This window comes from Rhamphochromis sp. 'chilingali' (genome assembly GCF_963969265.1).
Source record: "Rhamphochromis sp. 'chilingali' genome assembly, chromosome: 3".
Taxonomy (NCBI): domain Eukaryota; kingdom Metazoa; phylum Chordata; class Actinopteri; order Cichliformes; family Cichlidae; genus Rhamphochromis; species Rhamphochromis sp. 'chilingali'.
Window position 1 is genome coordinate 17,227,776 of NC_137931.1, and position 21,880 is coordinate 17,249,655.

At 41.0% G+C, this 21,880-nt stretch overlaps 1 protein-coding gene and 1 long non-coding RNA gene across 2 annotated transcripts in view; both read right to left on the minus strand.

The window, feature by feature from the left end:
- The window catches only part of ncam2 (neural cell adhesion molecule 2), a 462,302-nt gene that overhangs the window by 343,361 nt on the left and 97,061 nt on the right, over positions 1-21,880 (minus strand). The window lies entirely within an intron of this gene.
- Positions 14,424-21,880, minus strand: part of LOC308394595 — a 52,850-nt gene continuing 45,393 nt past the window's right edge. Inside the window, exon 2 of the long non-coding RNA XR_013971249.1 lies at positions 14,424-17,597. This is a non-coding gene — a long non-coding RNA (uncharacterized lncRNA). The remainder of the gene's footprint in view (positions 17,598-21,880) is intronic.

Here is a 21,880-nt window from a genome sequence, read left to right on the forward strand (position 1 = left end):
ACTTCCAAAGGCACACTGCAGATGGGGGCTTTTTTTTCCTGGTCGTGGCTCCCCACTCCACCATGTTTGTTGTCGGCAGGTGAGGCTTAAGTCAATAAGTGACTAGGATGTGGGGAATAGTGCTGTGCTGGCTGCATTAGTTTGTCATGTAACAGCTGCACTCTTAACAGTACCGATGTGCTTTTTTTTGGTTTGTTTTTTTATCAGTACCAGCAACTTTGTTTACGATTACCCTGCATGCATTCACTAACGATTCAATTATCCACTAGATTTGAAAAGAAGGAAAAAACTGTTGAAAGGTTGGATGCGCTACTGGTTACTGTGAGCCCAACTGAAACTAATCTGAAACACTGAAACACTCCCTTTGAAAGGCAAAAAAAAATTAGACATATTTTTAACTTAACCACTCAAAGCATGAAGACTTTTCAGAGAGCCAAGCAATACAGGGGATGCATAACAACATGTCATCTCTTTTGAAATGCCAAAAATAGCGAAGCGTGCACGGAGGAGAGAAGCTCCCACTGGATCCGCAGACTGTCTGCAGAGGAAAACTTAAGAAGCTCGCTCATTCAGTGCACTGGCTTCTGCAGCAGCCAAGCGAAAGTTCGCAGCACGGTGCCGCCACATGCACTTCGAATCTTTTAAACCCACTGCAAATCAACAACATGGATAACAAAAAGGACCCAAAAGTACAAGATCCATAGCGATGGGGCCTAATTTCATAACAAGCAAAAAGTCAAATAACAATTTATGCCTATGCCCCCAAAAAGCTGATGTGGTTTTGCAGGCAGTCCCTGATACTTGTGGCTAACCTTGATTTGAGGAAGTAATGTGAAGGTTGCCCCGGCCTCCCCAGAGGGTCACTGACATATCTCACATCAACAAAATGTGAGAGCCTGTGGGGTCCTTTGATTTATTACCACCCTAATTAGGTCACCAGAGGCCAAGATTCATTTGACAGGAAGCAGAATCAAAACGGCATCTTTCACCGCTTCCACCGCTGGCACCCACCCCCTGCCCACCCCTGCTCCTTCCCCATGCTAATAATACACATTTGCTCTGAGTGGCCTGGCCTCTTCTGGTGACAGTCATAATATATGGAGATCTCCCCCATACATATGGAAGCCTATGCTAATTGGAGGCTAAAGCAGCACAATTACAGCGGTAAACCTGGCGGAGGAGACTGTGCTACAAATCACTGTAGCACAGCATCGGTAATGACCGTTGCCATAAGGGGTGCTAGTGCGATGTCAAACACTGAAGAAATCATAAAGACGGTGAATAACGAGACCTGAGCTCTGATAAAACCCGCGCTGAGATGAATCTTTGTTGCGTCAGTCTAAGAGCTGATGCCGAGGCTAAACACCACATGGGCCGTATCATCTCACTTGTGTAGCTAATCTCAGATCTTGTGCATGATGCTATTTGTTATTCAAGTGGTGTGAGAAGTATACATGAATAAGAAACAGAAAACAAACCAAAAAAAGAAAAAGCATTGGTTGCACAAATCTGCACAAAGCAAGTCTGTGGCTCTGAGCTTCATATCCGTGTGTGGATGATGCAATAAGGGGAGTCAGGCCCTCACAGTGGCAGCGGGCCTCTCCAGTTCAGCAACAAAGCTCCAGCCAATCTCATCACCACTGACACCAGCAGTCATCAATAACCCTGCCAGAGGCTGGCGAGAGTGCCACTGCGCTTCCACCACATGGACACCTGCCCTTCATTCCCCTGCAAGCAGCAGGAAGGGGTGTGCTTTTGTGCAAATGTATATGAAGAGAGCAGATCCAGGTATAAAATTTGTACATTTGTATCCCCCGTAGGAGTCTTTGATTTTTGCTGTGAGCCATATTGAGCAACTGCTGTGCTGTATCTCTGTGATATGGAGGATTCTGTCTGTAATTATTATCTATCAGACAAGGATTTAAAGCCGCACTAGGCAGCTTTCCATGTTGGCAGCCTGTAGCGAGAGGCAACCGTCTGTGTGCGCCGTTGCCACTTCAATACCCTGAAGATGTATAATATGATGTCAGTGAACTGCACACTTGTGTTATCGCCCCGGAGAGTCTGTGATTACTATAAAAGATTCAAAGTAGAGAAGGATCTCAAAGAGTTCTATTTTCTCGCCACAGTGTGATGACTACAATTTCAAATTTCAAGTTACCCAAACAACAGCTGAAAACCCAACAGGTATTTGTTTTTCTATCAGAGAAAAACACAAACTTCACACCGGTAAAGAGCTGTGAATAACCCTTTTTCATTAAAAAGAAGAAAAATCATTAATACAAATCGCTATCAAAGTCTACAGAAGGTCATACACACCAGCAGCCTTGCTCAAGCCACATACAGTTCCTCATAAAAATACCCACCTTCAGAGATGAAACTAGCATGCTTAGAGTCTAATAGAAAAAAATGGGTCTTTTGAGACAATTTCTCATTGTGTAACATTTGTACGAAAGCCAACATCCTCGTAACTAGAAGAAATCAGTTGTTGCTAGGAGGTAGTACAACCACTGGGCCATCAATCTTAATCTCAAGGTGATTGCACAGGTCTCCTGGTGGGAGGCAACCCATCTCCAAACACTCAGTGTCCACAGAGAATCTCATAGATATGAAACAAAAATGCAGAATTTCCACCACAATAGTGACATAGTCGCTGCAGGATGGTGATTTAAGTGCAAAATTGCACAAGTATTTGACAACCTTGCTTCTAAATATAAACAGAATACAGCGTGTTCCCTATTACAAAGAGACGTGTCACAGTAGAGTTGTGCTCATCAGCACAAACTGAGTCGAGTCAGACCTGCTGCAATCAAAGTTCTGCAAATAATTGCCATCTAATTTATAGACGCAGACAGATTGCCAGCATCTTCCGATCAATCTGAGTCAGTCTGTGCTGATCAGCACAACTCTCCTGTGACATGTCTCTATGCAATAGGGTACTCGAGTCAACTGCTTGCCAAGTACAGTAGCTGTATTCTGATTATGTTCCCATTTAGAAGCAAGGTCGCTGAATGCCATTGCGAAATGTTATTTTCCTGTTAAATCGCCATCCTGGAGCAACTGTGTCACTTTTTCTTTGGTAAAGTCTGAAATTCTGTTTCATGTCTATTAAACATTGTTTGGACTTTGATTATAATTAATCAAAATGAAATTCTTGTTAATGTGAATTAAAAATAAAGACCCAGATTTTCAGTTTTCACTGACTTATCACAGTGTATCACAAACAGATTGCATGTAATTGGCGATTTGACCCCATGGACTGACTCTTGTCTTTTTGCGGTCATGACACACCAGTCAGAATCAGACCCACAAGTCAAAGCTTTGAGGATAGCAAACTGATTGTATGTGGTTACAGATCTGGGGCCCGTTCTTCGTACGTCGCTTACTACATCCAAGATCAAATGACACATCCAAGATCAAATCATCGCGCTAACCGTGAGCTCGCTAATCCGGTTCCCCGAACACACCTGCTGTTGACGATTAGTACAGCTGGACGCAGTAATGTGACATCACTGGGTGTCATAAAAGGGGCTACGCATCGATAGTAGAAACATTGATCGGCAACCCTCTGATTGGTCGGCGAAAATGTCGAAGGAGCGCGCTCGGCTCGGTATTTTTCGGCAGCAGAGCAAGAACTCCTGAGTGAGGGATTTCAGGAGTTTCAGAGTTTAATCAGAACGCAAGGGAACACTGCAAAGGCTGCAAAAGCAAGGAGAGAGGGCTGGCAGAAAGTTGCTGACAAATTAAACTCGTAAGTAATTTAATAATAATAATAATAATATATTGGATTTATATAGCGCTTTTCAAGGCACCCAAAGCACTTTACAATGCCACTATTCATTCACTCTCACATTCACACACTGGTGGAGGCAGCTACGGTTGTAGCCACAGCTGCCCTGGGGCAGACTGACAGAAGCGAGGCTGCCATATTGCGCCATCGGCCCCTCTGGCCAACACCAGTAGGCGGTAGGGTAGATTTATTATATTACACTATATTATCCAATATTATATTACATTATATTATATTGTTATATTATATCCTCTTTCACATTAGAGCCACAACAGGACCCACTAGAACATGGGAACAAGTAAAAGTGAAATATAAGAATATTCTACAGAATGGTAATATTTATCACTTATATTGCTTTTCGTCTCTTGGAAAGAGAGCCTGAAATAATCTGTTTGTTTGTTTATAACAGCAACCAAGAAAAGGGCAGAGCAAAAAAAGACAGGTGGTGGTCCTGCACCCCCTCGTCAACAAGTTGGTTAAGTAAATAATATCCTCACAGGAAAATCGATATCTCTCAATGAGCACACTGTCGCGCTGAGCTAAAGGATCCTGTCTGTCCCGCAATATACGCTGAATTCTGAGGACTCTCCTTATCAATCTTGCACCTTCCGCAATGGGTTGCTCGCGTAAACGGACAGGACATGGCTGCGACAGGCTTCCCAAATCCACCTTGGCTTTTATAGCCGTGGTCTCTCATCTTGATTACACGAAGTAATTTACAATTACTACTCTGAAATATGAATTACATCTGTAATAATCACATACATGTAATAGAATGTTAATAGTACATTTCCCTTTTTTAGGAAATGACCTGTATGTATCTGTGTGACATCAATAAAAGGATCAAGTGCTGCATTATCTTCAGTTACATTGATGTTATTTATTTATCGCTGTTGCTTTCGTATAAATGAAGCGGACATACCTGCGTGGCCGCGATCTAATCCTGTTTACATAAAGTAAACCTGCTCCCGAGCAGGTTTACGCTTACGGCTCTGTTGCTATGACAGCAAGTCCCGGATGAGCTTCGGGGAACCGACTGATCCAGGATCACGCGAAATCGTCAACAATCTAATCCGGCTAACCTACTTAGCGAGGTACGAAGAACGGGCCCCTGAACTCAATCTTTGAAAAGACAACAAGGCTGCATGTTCATTGCACATGGTCACAATAATTCTGGTCTAACAGTTAGATGTAAAGAGCTTGCTGCTCAGCGATACCTTAGCTAACTCAAGTCTGGGATTGGACCAACTGCCGAAGTTTTACTGTGTTATCTGGATGCTACTTAAGTCACATTTTCATAAACCTATGTCTGAGTGATTCAAACATACTAACAAAGGTTCTAAAATGCATATCTACCAACATATGGTTACAACATGGTGGTTATGTCCATCTATTTTATGCAGTTCATTATTATAATGCTACAATACTGTTTTTTTTTTTTTTTTTACATTTTACAAGTGCAGCACAAAATTACTTAATGTTATTCAGTTATATACCAAAGGACATGACTATTTATTGCACAGTGAGCACAGTAAAATGGTAAAAAAAAAAAAAAATTTTAGACACTATAAAGAACTTGGAGCATTTGACATTGTGCCGCTGTCGTGCTGCTTTTCCTGTGAACATACAGACAAGGTGGACAAGGTGTGGATGATATGTGATGTTACTTTCTTTAAACTGTCTCAGTTTGGGAAAAAGAACTCATTTATTTGCAACACTTAGATCAGCTTTATTTGGTGGCAGTTGCTACAGTCAACCTACAGTCCCTTTTTTAGTGGAATTAGCTTCCCCAGTATCCCCCCCCCCCCCCCCCCCCACCCACACACACACACACACACACACACACACACACACACACACACACACACACACACACATGTGTATATATATATACACACACACACAGTATTATACAGTATTTACATCTATCTGACACAGAAATGCATTGTCTTTTAAACATGGTATAAATTTAGTAACAAAGTCTCACTTTCCTATGCGTTACATTCCCTTGAGGTTCCAGCCAACAGCAAGCGCTGCTGGAACAAAGCCACAGAAAAGAGGCAAATCACTTCTTTCAAAGACCCCCCTAAGGGACTGTGTCTTGGATGATACAGTAAAAAAAAAAAAGGCCACTGAGGGGCTACCAAAGCCTCTTTGCTGCCACAACACACTTCCCACTGCAACTCCCTCTAGTCACCTCATTTCTCTTCTTCCCTTTCAACAACCCTCTCCCCATTTTTTTCTTTCCCATCCTGCCATTCCTTTAATCAACACCCTCTGACTCCCACTTCCTTTGCTCCTGCGGAGGCCCGGATGGATGAACATTGCTCACTTCTCCCTGGGGGGGAAATGAGACACGTGGACACCCACTGTGGTACACAAGCCACAGGAGAGTGTGTCAGAAGACTTTAGACAGGAACCTATCAAATTGCTTCCCTTTTCCATTAAAGCCCAGGAGCAAATGAGCGACGGCAAGCGGACAGGAAAAGAAGATGCGTAGAACGACGCTGTTAGAAGAAAAAGAGACGTCTGAGGATCTTTTAGACTGGCAAAGCGAGCTGGAAAGTGAAGAGACTAAGTGCCTCAGACTGCACTACCATATGATTCTGCTTCGCCATTAGCTAGCCCTGGAGAAAGCAGGACCAGAGGAAAAAAGGAACTGGCTAGCGTCCCTATGCATTATTCACAGTCCTTTTTAATGGCCATTTACAGGGTTGTGAAATTTGGCACTGGAGCGCCACAGGAACAATGTCTTTGTTCCAGAAGTCTGCAGCGATATTTCTGCTATTATTCAGACTGCCAAAACCCACTTCAGAATAAAGTTTTTGTTCATGTTGCCTTCCATTGTTTTGACAGGGCATTGTTAAATTTGTGAGAATGGCTTTATCTGCAGTTATAGATTCACATCAGAAAGTTTGAGCCTCTCAATCTCTCAATGCGAGTGGAAAATATATTTATATATCTTTTAAAATTAGTTTAGCTGAGGATGAAACAAGCTGGACGATGTAATCTTTAAATAATACATTAAGCAAAAGGAAAAGAAAAACCCTCTTGCTGTCATTTAAGGCTAAGCAGATTTTGATGGAGTCTGACAGTCAAGATATTAGCGACAATTATTTTTAGGCCTGCTTATGAGTACAAGAAGCAAAAAAAGCTGGATGCAAATATAATTAGAATACTTTGAAAAGCCATTTGGAGGTGCTAATACACAGATATGTCATAATGTGTACCCATCACTGTGCAGATAATATTTACCATATGTCTTCCTAGAATTAGGCACACATTTGTACCACTATGAGTCTGCAGGTGTTCATGTTTTTAATGTAATCCGTGGTGTTTTCTTCTCAGGAGAGATTTTTGTTCTCGGACTTTAAGTCAAGCAACACAAGTACCTGCAGCACCAGGCCTGGGGGATAGTGCTCTCTTAAGAGAGCAAATGTCCCTTCGCCCGCTGTTGTTCCACAAGGTTAATGAAGCATGAACATTGTTAAAACACTAGTAGCTTGTAACTGAGTATATATAGAGTTTTACTAAGCACTAATACTAATGACAGCTGTCATTTCTTTTTTTTTCTTTGTATTATCATAGGGTCTTTACATTACAACATAAAGCACCTTGAGGCAACAGTTTTTGGGATTTGGCATTATATAAATAAAACTGAATTAAATTTTATATGTTAGAGGGAAAAAGACCTCTGGAAGGAAGCAATAATGGACACATTTTAGTGTCAGCTGAAGAAAAATAGTGACAACATATTAGCAAGTTCTCTTCCTCTCACTCTTGGTGGCAACCATCATTAGCAGTTAAAGCAAAGAGACAATAATGAAATGACTTGGAAAAACAGCTCCTATAAATAAATCCTTTCTAGGGTTTATAGATAATAGTCTTACAAGAGAAAATATATGAATAAAATGCCTTGTTGGTGCCAGAGATGTGAGGAGAAAGGTCAGGCTGCTTCGAGCCTATAGCACTTGTTAAAACCAGGGTATGAAAAGAGCATCTCCGAAGCAGCAGCAGAAGACCACACCAGGTGCCACTCGACTCAGCTAACAACAGGAAACTCACTTGTCACTTGGATGAGTGACGAAATGTTTCTCCCACAAAACGCTACGTCCAGATGAACAGAATCAACTTTTGGAAACAGGAAACTGAGGCTGTACTTCACACAGGCTCAAAAAAATGAACAACATTAGATTGGAAAAAAATGGACCTGAAGAATCTTATTTCTGCTGTGAAATTTCGATGGTAGGGTCAGAATTTGGTGTGAACAACACAAAAGCATTGGATCAGTTCTGCCTTGTATAAACAGGTCATACTGGTGGTGGCGGTTTAATGGTGTGGTGGATATGTGTTGGCACATTTTGGCTTCTATTATTGCTGCTGACCATGTCCAACCATTTATGACTACAGTGAACCTCAAATCATCTTTTTCGACTTCCTCAATAAGCAGCTCTTAATGAAACAGAGCACCTCTGGGATTTGGTGGAACAGGGATTCTCATTTTCTGTAAGTACCTTCATAACTGTTTTTAAACAATGTGCAATTTATATTTATTTAAACACATGTAATCTATATTAACAGATAGATAGATACTTTATTGATCCCACAAGGGAAAAATATTGAAATGTACCATAAATTACAAACGCTTTACATCTGAATGTATAAAATACACTTTAACAGTAACATGAGCAAAATGTCTATGTTTCTAGAATGAATTTTAAAAAACCCAACATCCAAATTCCCATGCATGAAGATTACAGATTACAGTGTCATTTATTCAATATTAATGTCCTTAGTTCAAACTCCAAACATTACCATTAGTAATGTTTGACGTTCTTCTTCTGACTCTTGGCCCTTTGTTGAAATAGATTTTCCATCCTCTCGCTCCAACGTCCCATTTTTCACATTAACGATGTGACACCCCCATAGTTTAATCTAATAAGCATGAATCAGTTGATTGATACGGTCCTGTCAGGAAGAGGACTTCTAACGTGACAGAGACGATAGCTAATTCAATATAGCAGCCTCGCAGTGCTATGTGGCAAGAGGTTGGACTAAGTATGAAAATGCTTCAGAGCTCGTGTGTGTTTCGGGTGTAGTGGGTGACTTTGCGAGACATCTGACTTTGTGACGTCCTTTGTGGCCTCCATAGCTGTCAGGGAAAACGACAGGCGCTTATCTCCTTCCGTCTGCTGGCTTATCTACTGCTCACCTACACATCGATGGGAAATCAATGTGAAGCCTTCAGTGCGCAGTCAATATAACAAATGACCAATTCAAGCTAGCACTTACAGCTCTCCTGAAAGAAGCCCTCACTCATTGCCACGGGCCTGATGCTGAGCAGCGAGAAACGTGCAGGTTCAACCTCATCGGGAGCACACGTACATACACGCCAAACTGCAAACCCCACGTGATAATGTGGGAAAGGCTGCAGGGCACGGTGTTTTTAGATGGGTGGAGACAACCCTGAAGACAGCCCACAGGCTAGAGACACTTGAGAACTACACAAAGAAACAAGGAGACGCATAAATAGCTTTGGTACTCTAAATCTAAATGTACATTTGGAGTTCAGTGAAATGAGAGTATTAGAAGAAAATATTAAGAAAATGGAAAATATTTCAACTGAAGTTGTTTTGCCTATTACCTACCATGGAGATTTCACAAGATAGTTCACAAGCCAATTATCATACCAAAAAAAACCACACGTTTTAAAGTGTTAATAGTCCCAAAAAGCGGGGTGTTAGTTGTTCATTTCCAGCTGCTTGGCAAAATCATTCCCATTTCTGCATGTATGCACAGCACAGCTGGAAACAGACTGTGATAAATATATTTGGATGAGTCATTCAACCTACGGAGTGTGGATCAGCATGCCCATTTTAGTCTAATAAAGCCAGAGGAAAGGTGGCTTCATTCAGGCATTTAGTTATTCTTCTAAGACACGCCGGATCGTCTCCACTGCATGCTCGTTGTCTTTACTTTCATGTCATGGGTTGATTTTCTTTCTTTTAACATTTCAGGATAGGACGTGTCAAAGGTCCTCCGTCTCCCTTCCACGTCGCAGAAACATTCCTCAAATCCTCGCCCCCTTAAATGTGTCAGACTCACAAAGTCAGGTCCCCGTTGCAATTGACCTTCTGCGTCTCTGGGAAGAGAGGAAGAGAGCGCAACGACAGGACGACACTCCTGCTGAGAGCTCAATCAATACAATACCTGGGAATCAGAGAGCAGTTAGCGCCTTCCTCCCCTGGTAGCAGAGGTGATCTTGAAACCTTGAGCCTGTATTTCACAAGCAAGGCATCAACAAACAGCTTTGAAAAACAAACACCGGAGCACAGGCACTATAACTTTATATATCATTTCATTTCATTCAATAAACTTGAATCCCCTTCAAATCAACTATCTGGTGACTATTGTACCCCTTGTTTGGGCTAGTGTGTAGTGAGTGGCTCAGTTGCTAAGCTCTCCTATTTAAAAATATCCAGTATCTGCTATTTAACAACCACACAGCTCTTGACTTATTTTCACCAAGTGCAAAATAATGGATAATATGAAGCTACAGCAGGAGGTTCACATTTGACATATTCTTGAACGTACCCTTTTGCTCTTTTTCTCTGTCTGAGAATGGCTTTCAAACAGTGCTAAGACCTATTTCAGTATTCGATGGTCAGCATGTTGACACTTTGATTTGATGGCAACACATGTGTTTACAGTATGAGTACCATGGTGTTCAAGTTAAGTCCTAGAAATGCTCATAAAACAACATTTATGTTATATATTTTAGATACTCTTAAAAAATGTTTTACCCTCGTTGATGGAGAACACCAGTCTTATTTTCAGCTGAAGCTGTATGCACGGAGGTACAACAGTGAGTGTTTACAGCCATCTATGAAACACTGGGGAGGCTCTGTCATGGTTTGGTTTGCATTTCAGCCAGTGGTTGTGGAGATCATGTCAAAATTGATGGAATTATGAACACAGAATCCAGATCTTGATCCATCATGCAATACCATGTTGAAAGAATTAGATTTTCAGAAGAGATCCCAAACACACTCCCAATGTTGTTAAAGCACACCTGTATGGAAAAACTGTATCAGTCATGGATTGGCCTCCCCAGAGCCCAGACCTCAACATTACTGAAGACGTGTGGGATCATCTTAACAGAGAACCAAACAAAATGCAGAAACATCCAAAGAAGAACTTTGAATGTCCTTCAAGAAGCCTGCAGAACTATTCCTGAAGACTACTTATAGAAATGTGAATACAGGTCTCGTAGGTATTAGTAAGCGCTTAATTCATCATTTATATATCATTACTCCTCCTTAGTATGTCATTTATAAATATAGATATGTTTATCCATCTGTTACTGTTATTGTTGCATCATGTACACCTTTGACTGCTAGTAACAATTATAATCATAATCACAGTCATAATGATATATCTGTACATATAAATGACATGCTAAGGAGCAGTAATGCTATATAAATGATGAATTAAGCACTTACTATAAATTACTAGTACCTTGGTAATAATGCCACACTATTAAGCTTTATTAAGGTACTAGTAATTTGTTGGTTCAAGACTATTGCATAGGATCTCAATCCTCACTGCGTGAATAAAATTCAAACATTTCTTTAAAAAGCGTTCAACTGGTGAAACAACGAATAGCTTGTTCAGTTTACTTTTGGCTCCCTTTGACAAAGCACTGTAGCTGGAAATGGAGAGTTTGCTATTATTAATGTTAGTATCATAACTGCTATGCTGCCAATCCCGAGGGGCTCTTTTTGCATGAATTTTCAGGGACTTTGTGTTCACTTCTTTATTGTTAATTGACCTTGGAGGAATTCAGCTGATACCCCTACTGAGCCACAGCTGAATTCAACACTTACAATGGTCGCCTTGTTCAAAAGAAATGCAAACAAGACACCCAGCACTTGTTAAAGTCATACTGGCACACACAGAGGTCTGTGATTTAGGCTCTGTCGTTAATTGCAGGGATTTTACTTTAACCACGAGTCTCTTAAGTCTTCATGTGATTTAGAAATGATGCCAGGGTTAGTAACCTGACCTAGAAATATTTTAAACAAGAGACTGTGACTTCAAAAGAGAAAGTCTTTCTCCCCCTTAGACAAGAGGACGAACCTGAGGAAGAGAAGTGATTGCCAAGCTAGCGCTCATCCATCCTTCTCTGCTTTAACATCTGTATCAAATGTGCAATCAGAATCCTTTATGACTGAACACTTGAGTTTTATGCATCTACTAACACACGATAAAGACATGACAAAAAGTCTTGGTTCATGTGAAATACACCCTGAAGACAACAAGGGTAAAAAAGCGCTGACAGAAGTGCGAGGGAGGAGAATGCTGTAGTTACGCCGCTTCCTCAAATGACCCCCCACTTAAAAAAGGCTTTTAATATATCTGCAGCCAGTTTAAGCTTGGATGATAATATGTGGCAGTAAAAAAGGCACTTAGAGCAGTAATGTGCGATCTTTGAGGATAAAAGGTAACCTCTCTAACTCCTGGGGAAGGAAATTACAGGGCACACAATAAATTCTGGTCTGCTACGATTTGCTATTAGTCTGGCTGTGTTTGAGTGAGATATGGCACAATAGAAATGGAGGGGAGAAAGTGGGTTGAATGAGGATTGGCCATAAATTTAAAAATGCCATTTGAAAACAAGTTTTATACTCAGGAGAAGTGATGCAGCTATTATGTTTTAATACCCAATGAGTTGGAATGTGTTATTAGAAGGGTTCAAGGTTTCTCTGGCCGAGGTTGTCTTGTTCTTTTAGATTTTATCAGGATTTTTTTCTTCTGCTCTCCAGGCACTTCCTGTCACATCCCTAAAAACTGTGATGGTAGGCCAACCGAGTTCCTAAATGAACGCTGGTGGCAGGCTAAGTTATTACTGTTGCATGAGTGCACCAAAACGAGTCGACCAGTCTTGGATCTGCACATTTAGTCGATAGTAAGGCAGTGATAAAGATTTTAGGGGGGGGACGGGGACGTGGTGATTGGAAGAAAACAAAAGAAAATATGAAACTAAATCAGAGATATAATTTTGACAGTAAAGATTCAGATTAGATATGCAGTAATGTATGCATCTTTACGTCTGCTGGATTTGATGCCTTTTGGGTTAAATTCTGTATTCTCATTTTTTTGAAGTCAACATGTTTTCTAATTCTGCTGTGAGTTTAAATTGGTAAAGATGAAAAGCAGAGCGGCTGTATAGAATAGAAATTAATTTTAAAGTGGTAGAGGAGGCAGTATGTTCTGATAAGCAGGAAGACTCTCGTTACTGGATAAATCAACCACCTCTAACAGGTTTCTGACAAGCAGAGCCCAGCAGAAATTTCCCATTAATCATTCATTGAACTTACCAATTACTACACATTTTATATACAAACATGATGGCACAAATATGGACTGTAAATGAATGATGGATGAAGGCACAGGATATACACGACAAATGGAAATCACAAAGTAGTCATAACCTAAAGAATATCTTGCTGTACTGTTCATTTTACTCTAAAATCAACACCATGCTGTATGAAATAAACTTGAAATTAGTAAAAGAGAGATATTTTAATGTGTCTTATTAAGTTTTTATTGTTTTAAGTACGAAGCAGGAGAATTTTCTCATAGACAGAACTGCAGCATTTGTAATTTTCTTGGCTGACACTTTTAAGCATGCCCTGCTGAAACTAATGTTTGCTAATTCTGATTTTGTTTCTAAGAACCATGGCTCACAGCTACATAATCAACTTTCCTTCAGTGCAAACTTTTAAAGTTTGAAGAATTTTTACAAAATGAAAAAAATTGCAAAGAATTTCTCCCTGAAACAACTGAAAATGGTGCTCTGCTACTGGAAAGAAGTGAGTTCCTCTACATCCACCTGACGAATTGCACCAAACAAAGTGCAGCAGATTTCTAAAACTAAACAAATATGAGGTGCTTACAGAATTTTCCAGCATATCTATAAGTTTACCAGATACCAGGACATCAACCCTTTTCAACTCTTCTTTAAATGTTTCCTTATAGCGCTTTGATCCTTTCACTGCTCATACCGAGAATCAGAGCAAGGCTGCAAACCTTTGGATAGCTCTGAGGTCTGGCTAGCTTTAGCTTTAGCCACTCTCCCTTTGTTAGCTTCTTCAAACTTGCCATATTGTGATCTGAGAGTTAAGTGTTTCATTAGGTTTTGTTACAAAAGTTGTAGTGATGTTTACGATTGTTTACTTTGTTTCTTTCTCACTAACAGTCATAGGCACAAGCTAATAACATGTTAGCCAGAGATGACTATCTGCCTGTATGCCTGCATACGTCAAACACACCAGATCATAATCACATATAAGTGATACTCACTGGCCTCTCAGTGGTCCAGGCACACTGAAAAATTCCCAGGTCTAATCTCTATGCAGTGGTTCAGTGATCTCTATTCACAGACTTCTTTTTAACCATGAGAAAGAATGCAGTCTTTACTTTTCAGAGCCAAAAGTTCTTCAGATGATCCTGCATCTGTCATTTATACAGAATCAGTTGGCATGAGCAATGTTTCCAAACGCTTCCAAAACTTTAATTACTTTTTTTTTTTTAAATGACATCAGAAACAGCAGTATGCGACATTACGTGATGGCAGAGCTTCAGTTCATCCTTTGTCATTTTTTTTTTTTTTTTTTTTTTTTTTTTTTTTTAATAAATAGGACAGGGGGAATGAATGAGAGAAAGAGGGGGAGAGAAAGAAAGAAAACCAAAGGGGAGAAGAGACGGTGAGAAGGGGGGGAAGAGAGAGAGAAAAAAAAAAAAGAACTCCTGGGTCACCTGTATGGAGAAAAAAAAACAAACAAACAAAAAAAACAAACAGAGGAGACAGCAAACAACAAAGAGCAACATAATAATAGAGAAAACAAAGCACCATCACAATAAACTAGCTAGTCATAGATATCAATATTTACTAAATAATAAACGATATTGTGCAGCACGCAAGATAGACAGCGCACAGTGTGCTTTGAGGCAGCAGCCAAGAAAGCTTTAGTCCGCGTCTGTGAATACCCATGTGTGCATACCTGTGTGGATCAGCATGCTTGCATTCCAAAGGTTTCTCCATGTAATGATCTGCTAGGGAGTGTGGGGGGGCCACAGCCCCGTCCTCCAGGGTGTGAAGCGGGTATGGAGGAGATCAAAACTCCAGATATCCAGAGGCCCCCAGAACACAAGAGACCATGGAAGACCAACAGAGGGGCAGCCGCGCCACTATTCCAGTAAGAGCTGAGGAGAGTCCCAGATGAGGGCTCGCCCAGCAGCCGCGGAGCAGAAGTCAGGGGGAGTTGCAGTGACGCGCCCGTGAGCTCCGCCGGCCCCCAGCTGCGCCTGAGTGACCGAGCCCCAGGCCGAGAGGCCGGGGGCACCCCACCTCCAAAGGGGGCCCGAGCGAGCCCCAGGCCCCGACAAGCGGCCGCCAAGGAGTGAGCCAGTGTGTACCCGGACGCCCACCCCCAGACACAAAGAACCACCAACACACCGACACCTGAGGGAGTCCGCCACCGGCAGGGGAAGTGGTGGTGGGTGGAGATAGGCCTCCAAACCTTGGAGGGCCTGAGGTGTCCCCAGAGAGGTGGCGTCTGATACCCAACCTGACATATAGACACAGACATACAGGCACACACAGACACAAACATCCATTCCCACCCTCATGCTCTCATATGCACTCACTCCACACTCAACCAACGTGGAGACAGACATAAAGAGACGCTGTACACACAATCACACTCCCCAAGCGTACTCTACAAACCGGGTCTAGGTACCCTTGCCCCTGGAGGGGGGAATTGCACCCAGACCCAGGTGGTGTTACCCTTTTCCCTGCGGTGGGGAGAGGCAGACCACCCCGACTCCGCAGCAGCAGGGAGGCCCCACACCCCAGACCGCAGTCGGACGGCCAACTCCTCCTACTAGCCCTCCCGCTCCAGCAGGCCGCAGAGAATTACTTTGCCTTATTTTACAAACCCTAACCCTGTCATATAAAGAAGCTGTGAGCAAGACAAACCTGTTAATACCTCTAAAAATAGTATTGAATGAGGTCAATCCTTCAGTCTACACAGACCAAATATATTTTACAGGGTAAACAAGTTGTAATTTTAAAAAATTGAAATTGTTTGCAAGAAATAATGCTGCTGACAAATAACCAACTGTAGTCGCCTTTAGTGGCCCAACAGTATACATTATCTCTGCAGTTACAGTTTGGTTTCTAGACACATTATATAAAATGATCTCCAGTTTGACAAACATTGCCATGGGTATCATGTTGGTCACTGGAGTTAAGAAAAAGAAAAACAATGGATTCTGTGCCTAATACTTTGGCCCTGGAAGTGCCTAAGACCTTCAAATCACTTCTTGTTGGCAGGTCAAGACTTCTTCGTTAAAGTTTTCTGCTCTGCTGGTATTGACAAGTGTTCCAGCCCTTCTTGATTTTAATTTGCATGAGAAAAAGACGTGACATTAAACATGACAGCGTTCCAGCAGTTGACCTGTTTCAATCCAGAGAGATGTGAGCTGTGTTATAAACCAAAGGCTATAAGCTAAGGGCATTTTTGCACCAAGAATTTTAGGCGCTGCCAATGCTGAGCTTCCTTAGGTTTGGAGAGAAAATGCACAGAGTGGAAGGAAAACATTTTCTGAGTGAAAGTAGGTCCAAAGAGTTGATTTAAGTTCAGCAGCAGACTGGTCCTTAGGTCCTTTTACAAGGTTAGCTAGAGCTTCCTCTGACATGTTCAGAATCTCAAGCGTTTCCCTACACAGTCGTCATACTGGACCTCCAGAGTCCTGCTCCTTCTTAAGTGACACCTTAAAGTAAGTGTAGCCAGACATGATTAAATCTACATTTTCCTGGTATTGCACAGATTTACATCTCCTCAAAGAAGAGTACAAGCTTCGACTCAGACAGGAGCCTCATATCTTACAAGTAGAAAATAGAGGAGCAGTTTTTCAGGCTATGTTCCTGAGTGTCTGCATCTGCACTGAAACATCAGAATGTAGTCATTAAAGTCAACCTTTTTCACTCTAACAAACTTAAAAGTATCAGTCGACAGCTGCTGTATCATTCACTGAGGCGCTGTCAAGGAAAATGCCTAAAATATACACAAAAATTAGTTGAAACCGTGCGTTCACCAAAACCTCGCAATAACTTGTAGAGGAAAAAGAAGAAACAGAATTAATAAAACAGTCACGTGCCAAGCAGCGCCTCATATACAGCCACAAGGTGGTCCTCGATAGAAAATGCATGAGCTCATTTCTGCCATAAAACCCAAAAATATCATTCTACTTTCTCCTCTCCTCCATCCATGGAATTTTTTTTAAAGCAGCCTCTGAGCAGCCTGTTGATTTCCTCTTTTCAAAGGTGATAAAAATTCATTACATGTGAGAACATTGCCACAACACATGCACACACAGGAAATGTCATGAGTTTCAATCAAACGCCCTCCCAGTCACAGCCACTGAAGCACCACGGCTGTCAGTGATGAATTGCTTTCTGCATGCATTCGTAATGTCCCTGCATCATCACAACAGGATACACACATCTGTCATACTTGAATGTGAATAACAACAACGCCTATTCTCTGCAGTGGAGACCATATGTGGTGCACACTGCACAGGTATCAATTACTGTACAGTACATTAGAGAGATGCAGATGGTGTAGATGCTGTAGAGGGTGGACAGCCGTTTGGAGATGCTAGCACAAAGACAAACAATTGCTATGACGTCTATGTGTGTGTGTGTGTGTGTGTGTGTGTGCGCTGAACAGTGACTTACCTATGTAGATAATCCACATGGGACGAAAGCATGAAACAAAGAGAGAAAAAGAAAGTAATTAGTTCTGTGATACGGTTTTTCAACACAATATCAAGTAATACCTCCTACAAAGCCTTATTAGGAAATTGTGTGATACGCTTTTGCAAATATTAGTTTATCTTTGATCTAAAACTATTGTTGGAAGTCTCACAGCTTCAGCTTTTACACAGTGGAACCAGCTTTATGTGCAAGCAGTCACACAAACCTGCACTCTCCTGAGGTACTCCTTGATGATTTTTACTCCACTAGTCAAGAACAAATTAGCATCTTTGCTAGCGCTCCCGCAATCAGGTTGTTCAACTGGGAATCATTCAGGAAAAAGGAATAAAAGGCACTTGGAAAGTTTATTTTCCCGAGCTGTGATCAATGGAGGGCAGAGGAGAGAGGAAGACACACGCAGAGAGGTGGGGGTGGGGCCTCCGGGGGAAACAAGCTATGGCACAAGCAGTAATTAGTAAGCTTGTAAAATAAAGCAAGGCAGGCAGCGTAATGATTACCAATATACTTCTGATGTCCTTGCTCTGTTGTTTGGCAGATGCAGAAGGAAACTGCAGATGATGACTGAGGGTGTTTAAGGCAGGAAGAGATAAGACAGGGTAAAAGCTTATGTATAAATCAACAGTTGTTATAATTAATATTATAAGGAGGGGTGACAAAACAAAAGATTTTGTTTTATTCTATTTGATCTAAATAATGATGAATTTGGAATTTATGTGCTCTTCAAGCTAAATGGGCCTCGTAGTTTATCACTGTAAAAGAATATTAGAATGCTGTGAATGTCAGCTGTTGGTTGCCATTATACTGTTTCTAGAGGTAGGATCAAAATAGCGGAGTCTTGCAAAATTTATGTATCAAATCAATACAGTCATGCTTTATTTTATCACATAAAATGAACTCTTTGGAAAATTAAAATCACTTGCTTTTGGAGTACATCAGTTGTCACTGTTGATTTTTGTTGTTGTTTTTATGAGAGATTACAAAGACGGCAGCCAGCAAGAAGGTGAAAGTTGGTAAAACAAAGATGAAGAAACAAACAGAACAGCGCAGTCTGGGTTTAAGTCAAATATACAGACCTATTTTTTTATTTTATAAAAAAGGCTGGGACAAAGGAAATGCACGTGATGCAAGGGATTTGTATGAAAGTAAAATACTCTATATCCTGGTAACATTAGCTGGAGACGGCAAAGCTAGCTCAACTGAAAAACCATCAAACACAGCTTGATAAAGCTACTTCCCAGTTCAGAGCGAGCTAAGGCAATAACACAATCCACCACCTACTTTATGTGCAAAGAGGATGACCGTTGTGGAAAAGGAGCACTTTTATCAAATAGTCAAGATACTGAAACCCGGACATGTGACACTGTCTTCATGTTTTTCTTCATAGACACCGTGAAGTGTAAATTTGAGGACAGTAGAGTATGGCAGAAACTTGCATTAACACAGGCAGTGTATTGACAATGTTGGTCTGCTTGACCATTTTGTCCCATTTTGCTGCAGTAAGAATAACTGAAGTGAGAAGAGCAGACTTAATTTTTTTTTAATCTTATTAGATAAAACAGATATTGATAAAGCAAACATGTCTGTAAAAGTTTGAAATCGCAGTAGTATGGTATCATGAAAATATAATTCTGTACATATGGCATGGTAAAATTTATGCTAATACTTTAAACACTACACTGAACAATCTCAGTGTGAGTGTTGTTAAACATCTACCTCAATTTCTTTTGGTTTCTTTTTTAAACTGACAAAATATCAGCTTTTGTCACACGTTACCCACTTCTTCCACTCCCTGGTTACAGGAATGCTGCTGAATGCTGCCCTGAGACTTTGTCTGGACGCTCCGCTACTAGCAAAACACAAACAGTGAAAACCAACCACAAATTCATAACAATAAGCCAGTACTGCTCTGATTCAACATGAAAGCACGCTACAGCTACAATCAGTAGCCTGTTAGTTTTTTTCCCCTAAATTCATAACCATTTACAGTATTAATCTATATTCATGATGAACAGCGCATTAATATATGATATTGCAGAGAGGAACCATGGCAACTTTCTTCAGTATCAATCAAAAGATCTCAATAACTGTTCAGTTCAGTTTAATGTTGTTCTTCCTTTTAAACATAAACCAACAGGAGTGACATGTGTAATCATTGCTTTCTTCATTGCTTACTAAAAACAAAACAATTACTTTGATTTGTTTGGCTTTCCCAGAGATGAGCGTCTATGATATACAGCAACGATTTCAGTTTACATGCACACATGTGAGCCTCTAAACTGCAGTACAAACAGAATAAAAAGTGTTTGTGTCTAAGAAAACATAAAAGATGGGAATGTGAGAGAGGAAGGGAGTATAATAGATGTAGAGGAATGAGTCATCAGGTCAAGGGTTTTCTAGACAGTTTCTAATAGATCAGCCTGACACCTTTAGTTGCCACCTGTGTCCATGTGTCTTTTTTTTTTCTTGGCCATGACACAGTCACATACTTCCTCCAATCATCCCTGCTACTTCCAATATGATGGCTGTCATTTATCTTACAGCTGCCAGTCATGTTTGGTGATTTGATGGCCCTGGGCCTGAGGTAATACACGGGCTACAAAATATGTGAAATGGCAGGGCTGAGGCTTAAATGGTCCTTCAGAGGTAGAATAATCCTCCAGCCACACTTTAGTGCTAAGCCAGAGATCCTGTTAAGAGTGATTCCAAAATGGCTTTCGAATATTACCTCCACCATGGCTGGATTTGGATATTTACAGCACTATTCAGGCAACTTGCCCTTGGGTGTGATTTTTTCCCCATTTGTTTTCCATCATGGCAATCATTTCTGACCAGTATGTTGTCAGTGGTTTTTCAGAGCAATTTAGTGCGTGTGCTTACAGCCATAGCACCTGGGAAAATAAGTTTTCACACAAAGAGAAGCAAAGACCAAAAACACAACTGCACAACATCAGTACATTACACCTTTTAGACAGCCTGTCTGACACTCAGTGCAAAATGGAAAAGGTGTCATACATCTGCATTTCCAACAAGCTGGTCTAACCAAGTGCTGTTTCTACTGTTTCAACGTTGATTTAAATAAATGGGTTTTATTAAAAATTTGCAAACAAAATCTTGAGAAAAATCACACCAAGCTGTCATTGTGAAAACACCCTAAAATGTCAGTTGCACGCCCTCACAACTTTCACATTTCTTCACACAACCATGTCAGTTGACAGACTGCCAGAGACAGGAGCCTAGCAAAGAGAAAACAAGACTGTGAACTGTAAAAGAAGTGCCCTTGGTGCCATCAAAACTGCAAGAGATAGGAATGATTTTAGACATTAAATCCATGTGCTTTGCTGCAGCATCAAAAGATATATCGGTACAGCAAGCAAATACAGTAGCTTAGACAGTCAACAGACCAAGCAAACCCGCAACCAGCACTGCCACGCTGCTAGTGCGTCTTCAAACACAAAGACCCATCCAAACGTCAAAGAAGCCAACATTTTTTGGACAGATTCACGCTGGTGTCAAGTCAACAACAGTTAACTGAGAATAAAATAAAACATATGTCACCGAAAGAGACCCAAGGCAGACACATGACAATCTGGAAGGATTATAGCTCTTAGCTGACTTGGGGACACCCTGGTGTCCCTTGGTGGTCTGTGCTAAAAATATTGCCCCCATGACCTGAAGATGGATGGAGGGATGGATAGCTTTCCAACGCTCTACCTTAACTATCAATGCTATTACATAGTTGCATATATAAATGTTATGATAACAACAGGACCTTAACTGTACCCATCCAGATTGAGTTTCTAGGAACTTGGAGTAAGGTGAAACCTCCACTGATTGTCCTTTACTTTCAGTCTTGGAACCTATTAGGATTCTCACTAATGCAAAGCCTGTTTTGCACCCAACAGTGCTTACCTGTATGGAAGCTAAGTTTATTAGTCACCAGAATTCCAACCATAAACCTTCCTGTAACAATCTGCTGGATCTGCATATTTGTATACACACAACTACTTTACTGTAAAGTTTCAGCAACCACAGATGAACTTACCGGCTAGAAAAAAGGACAATTTTAATATGTTATATTGGGAATTCAAACGTGTTCTTGTGTGCAGCTTCCACATTTTTGAAGTGTTTCAAGTAAGAATAAACTTGGCTGCCTGTGATAACTGCAGATTATAGGGTGCCAGCCATCACTAATCGCTTTAGAAACACCGCAGGGTATCTCGATTCATTTGAGGTGTGAATCTGGA